The sequence below is a fragment of the Primulina eburnea genome, chromosome 2 (genome assembly GCF_022965805.1).
Source record: "Primulina eburnea isolate SZY01 chromosome 2, ASM2296580v1, whole genome shotgun sequence".
NCBI lineage: Eukaryota > Viridiplantae > Streptophyta > Magnoliopsida > Lamiales > Gesneriaceae > Primulina > Primulina eburnea.
In genome coordinates, this window is record NC_133102.1 from 10,694,801 (window position 1) to 10,702,400 (window position 7,600).

The following is a 7,600-nucleotide window of genomic DNA, read 5'->3' on the forward strand; positions in this document are numbered from 1 at the left end:
GATAAGAGGAGATAATAGTTGATTCAGATGTTACCATTATGTTCTTGCATCACTTCATTTTGCATACTTGATATTTGTAGCAGTATTTTTTGTAATTCCAAACCATTAAGGTAGAGGTTTCACGTTGAAATGTTTGTGAGTGTGCTTGAAATTCATGCGGCAGGTGCCAATTCCTTATGTCTGCGTTTTGTATCCATTAGCTGCACCAATTGATTCCATCAGTGATGACATTCCTTGTTGCAAAATGACTGGGAAACAAATTTTTCAACAACCACTAGAGTCTTAGAAATTTCACAGCTATTCTAGTGACTTCAATCTGCAAGAGGTTGGAAATATGAGTCTTTTATTATTATTATTATTATTATTATTATTATTATTATTATTGTTATTATTATACTTAACTATCTGTTATGGGTGAAGGCTTCCATGTCCTTGCGGTGTCCTAAGAAGCAAAATCTGCTCTTAATTTACTTAGTTTAGCTAAGCCTTTTATTAGTCAAAGTTCTTAATAATGTATAAACTCTTGTCTAGGTTCAATTGCTTTTGCTTCCCAATGCCCTATTTATGACTTTTGGAGCCAGAAATACAACTTGAAAAGAATGAAATTAATAGTCATGGAACCTGGTTTGATGCGAACCTGATTACTCATGAATAGCAAACACGATCTAGACCAGTCGCTCCCTCCGCTTTTTTTTCTTATTTGTCGAACAAAATACCAATCTGAGTTTGAGTTCAGATTGGAATTCTGATTCAAGTGAACAAAGAATAAGCCTATTTATTTCTGATTCTAAGACTAGTAGTTCTAGCGGCCGACTCGACTTTTTCAAATTGTTTCTCATTATTGAGAAAATGTAACAAAGATAAAATACGAGCTTGTTTTATAGCAATAGTAATTAATCGTTGTTGTTTCAAGGTCAATCTATTCACTCGCCTAGATAATATTTTTCCTTGTTCACTAATAAATTGACTAATTAAATTCATGTTTCTATAATCAATTCGATCTCCCGATTCAATCGGGGGCAAACGCCTACGAAAAGATCGTTTGGACTTAAGAAAGGGTCGCTTGGATTTATCCATGGTTTTTTTTGTTTAGTTTATTTATTATTTTCTTATTCCGAAAATCCTAGTTCTGAATTGTCATTTTAACCGAAAATAGGATGATTTAAATATGAATATGTTCTATATAACGTGATTTTACTACAGTCCTTGAAAGGCTTGGTTATATCTATTTCTTTATTTCCCCATGAATCATATGTTTTTAATAATAGGGGCAGAATTTTATCAATTCTAATTGATTAGGGGTATTGTGCCGGTTCTTTTGAGTAATATATCTGGAAATGCCCGTTGATGTCTTCTTAACATTAATATCATTTCGAATACAACCGGTACATTCCAAAATCACCGTTCCTCGTGCATCTTTCCTCTTGGCCATCTTCCTTTTTTTTTATTAATATCATCTTCCTTTTTTTATTAATATCAACCGGTACATTAATATCATCGAATACAACCGGTACATTAATATCATCTTCCTTTTTTTTTATTCGAAATGAAGAAAAAGAAAAGAAGAAAAAAAGAGAAGTTACTAACTTGAAATCCACAACTAAAAGACAAAAATAAATTCAATTTAAGTAATAATATATCAAAGTAAAGTTGTAGTAAAAAAGAAGTAAGACTATGCTTTTGAAACTGTATTTCAATCCCAAGCACGGTATTGCAGTTAAAGATCATGTATTCTTATCCTAAACCCACATTTCTACTCTACCCCACCCCCGTTCCTCTATTAATTTTTTTAATTCGAACCTAAACCCGAGTCTCGCAGACGCTGAATACACATTTATTCTTTCTCTTTCGTCCCTTATTCTAAAAATAAGAAATAAATGGAAAAAAATAGAAAAAAAAGGAGGGGGAGGATTAGTCACAGATATTTGATTGTATATTTAATATTCTTCACTCCTTCTGATGTCAATAAGTAGAATGAAAAACAGGGGAATCTCAACGCATCCAGGAAAAAATGATTAATCTCTATCAATAAACCTGCTAAAGCCCTGAACCATAGCGTACTTAGTACTGGGGCCACGGAGAGATATGTTTTTAGATCTCGCATTGAAAAACCTCTTTTTTTATTTATTGTAATACATAAAATAATGATAATGCATATATATCAGATGCATATGTAGTTAAGGGCCACTTAGAGTTGTACACGAAATCCCTAATTAAAATTGAAATGTAAAATGATCCATAAGATTTTCCTTTTCTTATTATCATATGTTAAATAAAACTGAAAAGACGAAATGAGCAGAAATTTTGTGTTTCTCACAGCAAGAACTATGGATATGGAAAACAAGACTTTGTTTTGGGTACAAAATATCACGGGTTCAAATCCTGTCATCCATACCTTTTACGACTCAAAGGAGTAGTAACGAGGAATCAATTGAGATCAAATTGGACGGAATCATTCATTTTTATGAAACTATATATTTAAGGGTTACAAAAAGAATCATTTTCTTTACAGTCTTTTATTTATCCTGATAAAGTGCGCTCTTAGTTCAGTTCGGTAGAACGTGGGTCTCCAAACCCGATGTCGTAGGTTCAAATCCTACAGAGCGTGGTTTTTTCTTCGTAGATCGAATTATAGACTGAAATCGATTCAATCACTTGCACAGTAATTCAAATTTGAACCCGTGTGAATTAAAGAAATGAGGAGGTCAATCAAAAAAATAAATGTTAATAAATCAAAGTCCAACTGATCACCACGTCTGTTTGTAAATATGTAGTTACGAATAATCCAGCCAAAGTAATAGGAATTAGACCTAACACGATTCCAAATAGAAAAACTTCAATCATCTCAATTTTTTGAAAAGGAGAACAAAAATAGGAAATATCTAGACCTAAAAAGTAATCCGAATTGACGTGAATCTCAATGACTAAACATTTACAATTGATAAGGAACTATAGAATATACAGAATTTCACAGAAAGATTTTTTTATGAATTGTTTCTTTCAAATAGTTAAATAAGTCGTATCTTGCTCAGACCAATAAATAGAGCTGAAGTTATAGTTAAAGCCACTAGTAGAAAACCAAAATAACTAGTTATAGTAAGCATCAAGGGGTTAAATGAAATACGGTATTTTTATAAATATGTTTCTGAAGCATTTACTTAAGTTTCCTATTTTTGTAAAATAGGAAAATATAGAAAAATAACAATTGAAAAAATAAGTTCAATTGAAAGTTTTTCATTCATCTATCATTATAGACGGCACGAACAAAGATAAAGTGCCAGACATATAAAGAAACCGATTCATAATTTCTAACATCTACCCATCGCGTGATTCCTATCAACCGATTCGTTGATCGTAAACTAATAATACAAACTAGATCGTGTAACTTCATTCAAAAACGAAACTCCTTTTGAATTCTTAATTGTGAATTCGATTTGTATGGAATACCATTTTGACATTTTTTATTTCTATATTGGAAAATAAAGCATCATCCTTTTAAATAGATCAAGATTTAGATTGATATCCTCATTACAACTATTTATTTAATTCTTTCTTCGCTTTCTTTCAGCGAATAAAATCTACTACTCGTATTTGTTACTGGACGATTAAACAATTCCTTAAAATGGGAAAATGGGATTCCAACAAAAAAAAATTGTCTCTACAATCATGAAAAATAAATTTCTAGATCTCGGATCTACTTAAAATTGTGAAAATATTAAAATATATTTCATTGTAAGAATTTTATATTAAATACAGCATTGTTTCACAACAACAGGTTAAAGGAAAGCAATAAATCAATTATTTCACACTTCCTTTCGATACTGATGCAAATAGCGTTGTTGTGTCAGAAGAAAGAGAGCTATACTGATTCGGTATACTCTAAAGATGCCCTCGGTACTATATTGATAATCCTATAAAGATCTAATTTTGTGATTGCCTTTTACTGATCTCATCTTTTGCGGAATCGAATCTCCTTTGACTGTACAAGAATACATGGAGTTGAGCATGTTTGGAAGCACAGGAGAACGTTCTTTTGCTGATATTATTACCAGTATTCGATATTGGGTCATTCATAGCATTACTATACCTTCCTTATTCATTGCCAGGTTGGTTATTTGTGAGTACCGGTTTGGCTTACGATGTATTTGGAAGCCCTCGGCCAAACGAATATTTCACAGATAGCCGCCAAGGAATTCCATTAATAACAGGTCCGTTTTGATCCTTTGGAACAACTCGATGAATTTAGTAGATCATTTTAGGAGGCCCTAATCAAATGACTATAGATCGAACCTACCCCATTTTTACAGTACGCTGGTTGGCTGTTCATGGTCTAGCTGTACCTACCGTCTTCTTTTTGGGGTCAATATCAGCAATGCAGTTCATCCAACGATAAACCTAATCCCGAATTATAGAGCTATGATACAATCAAACCCGAACGAACAAAATGTTGAATTGAATCGTACTAGTCTCTACTGGGGATTATTACTCATGTTTGTACTTGCTGTTTTATTTTCCAATTATTTCTTCAATTATGAAAACGAAAGAAAATAATAATAATTCTAGGCATTGTATTAGTTCATTCGGAAGGATCTCATCTCATAATTATCCATGACTGTTTATGTCTCTAGCACGACCACTTGATAAAATTGGAGGGAAATGGAGTAAATGGCCGATACTACTGGAAGGATTCCTCTATGGATAATAGGTACTATAACTGGTATTCTTGTGATTGGTTTAATAGGTATTTTCTTTTATGGTTCATATTCCGGATTAGGTTCATCCCTGTATTAATCGGATGAATTGCGTTGTAGATGTAAGAACCCGACGGGATTCCCTTCTTTGTTTGTCTGATTCGAGGGGAAAGGGCCCGTTGGGTTTTTAAGAATCAGAGTCTTATTTTCGTCTAAATGACAAAGTTGATTTAGTTTTCTACTATTCCAAAAAACTCCATTTCGTTTTTTCTGATTGATGATCCTTTTGAAAAAATTAGTTTCATTGATTGATTCACCTGCTCATTGATAGTATCTATGGGTACTTTACAAGTTATAAGAAAGGGGGAATTACTCAATTTTCGGATTATCTATATTTCTGTAGATTGGATATCGTACAAATACTTTTCTATACTCTCAACTTTATTTCTAATTTCTATTTTATTTTCTTATCTCAGAAAGATTTCAGTTTTTACAAGTTCATTGAATAACTTCTATTTAATAAAAAAAATGAGATTCCCACCTTTTTTGTTTGTCCACTGCTTTATTTTTATTGTACATAATAAATAAAAAAAGAAAGTTCTAATCTGAAAACCGACACCAAGACTAGGAATTTTTGACGAACATGATCAAAAATCATTACTCTTTTCGACACAAGAAGGGGAATTTTCTCCACCCCTATTCTTGTGTCGAAGAATAGGAAGACAAATAATCCCTCCTAGAATTATTTGTTTCCCGCATTTATAGTTCCTTGCTTACTTATGCGACTATCTATCCCAATCTTATTCTATTTGAAATCCGGCATATAGTATAGTAACATGGTCGTACGAATTCAATTTGGCTAAAAAAACAAATAAAGTGGTGGTAAAGTCAAATAAAATAGTCTTCTTCAAAAAAGATCTACCTATATATGATATGACTACGAATGCGGTACAAGAGATTCCCCGAAGCTCGTAGAAAAATAGTATAAACAAGTAAATAAAGGTTTTTTCAGAATTTCAGTTTTTTTTTTGATGAAACATAATCGACAACAATAATTTGTTTCTTTTTACGAACTTGATGTCGATAAATCGGCGAGTCTAGAAATTCATTTCGGACCAATTGAACCTTCTCGAACTGTTTCTTTTTAAGAACCAAAAATATTTGTGCCAAAATAACAGATGCCAAGAAGAATAAAAGACCTTGGACATGTAATGGATCTTGAAGTACTATTTCTGCATCTCCCTGACCAAATCCACTCACATTAGGATTACTCGTTAATGGTTGATCAAATCTGATGGATTCACCTTCTGAAACAAGAAGTTTTGGTCCAGGAGGGATAATATCAACCACTTGACCTCCATCCGACGGATCTGTTATGGTTATTGCGTACCCCCCCCTTTCTTTTCGTATGATTTTCTTACTATACCCGCTCCTGTAGCATTATAAACTATATTGTTACTCTTGCTTCCGTCGGGATAAATCTGAACCCTTCCCCTATTTCCCCCTACGTACATAGGATATTTTAAGAAGTGAACATCCTTCTTAGTAGCGGGGTTGGGGTAAAGAATAGGAAAGGCGATTTTGCTATATTTCTAACCAGGGACATGCCCTATCACAAGACTATTTTTTTATTAGGGCGGTAGCTCTGAAAAGACAAATTGCCTATCTTTTCTTTCATCTTGGGAGAAATATGATCGGAAGGCGCTAATTCAAACACCTCGGGTAAAATAAAAATAGCCCCTACATTCAAACCCCATTTATTACCATTAACAAGAATTTGTTTCACTTGCTTATCATAAGGAATTCGAACAACTGCTTCAAATACAATCTTAGGAAACACCGCTTGTGGAACCTCAATATCCACGAGCTTATTAGCTAAATGGCAATTGGCGCATACAATACGTCCAGTGGCTTCTCGTGGATTTTCATAACCCTGCTGCGCAAAAATGGGATATGCACTTGAAATGGATGTTCGAGTCATGATATATATCATGAGCGATACGCTCAAATAGATCGAGTAATCTATTCCTTTATCCGAGAAAAAGTATTTATAGTTTGCATGGTCTAATCATTGATCCGAAAATTTCTACAATAAATTGGGTAGGTCGCTCGTATAGTTCCCTATCCACGATTCTGCTATTAACTGGAATCATTTTACTGGAATGCTATAGGATGAAAATCCCCCGGGATAGAAAGTTTTTAATGCTTATGTAGAACTATACATTAAGAAACATTCTATTTGATTAGATTAATATTGGTGGATCATTTATTAATCATTCATTGAATGATAAATAACTACAAGTGACGGAGATACACGATTTAAATAAAAGGAAAATCCAATATTTAAAAATAGTATCGAAAATAACTGGAAAAGTGGAAACAAGACCAGATATGATTTGATCATTATGAACAAATCCAAAATCCTTGTAGACAGAACCAATCATTAGTTCCCAACCGTGGGGTGAATGAAATCCGATACATAAATCCGTTAATAAAAGAATCGCAAAAGCTTTGACTGTATCGCTTACGTTATATAGGAATTCCTGAGCCCAAGAGTTAAGAATAACAAGTTCTTCATTACCTAAAATAGAATAACCACTTAGAATAGCAAAGCATATTATATTTGTCGAGAAGTGCAAAATCATATGGATACGATCCTCATTGTGTATCTTGATTAATTGGATCGTTTCTTTGTGGATTCCTATAGGAATCTTTTGTAGATGTATTTTCGAGTATTCCTTGATCAGTTCGTCCAAGAAGAGGATTTCCTCTAATTCTATGAACTTTTCTAAAATACTTTTTTCTTGAATATCATTCAAAAAGATTTCGGATTGATCAGTATTCGACCAATTAGTAACCCCAGATTCCATTCTTTTAGTAAATGATGAGAGAAAAATCCAACATGACAA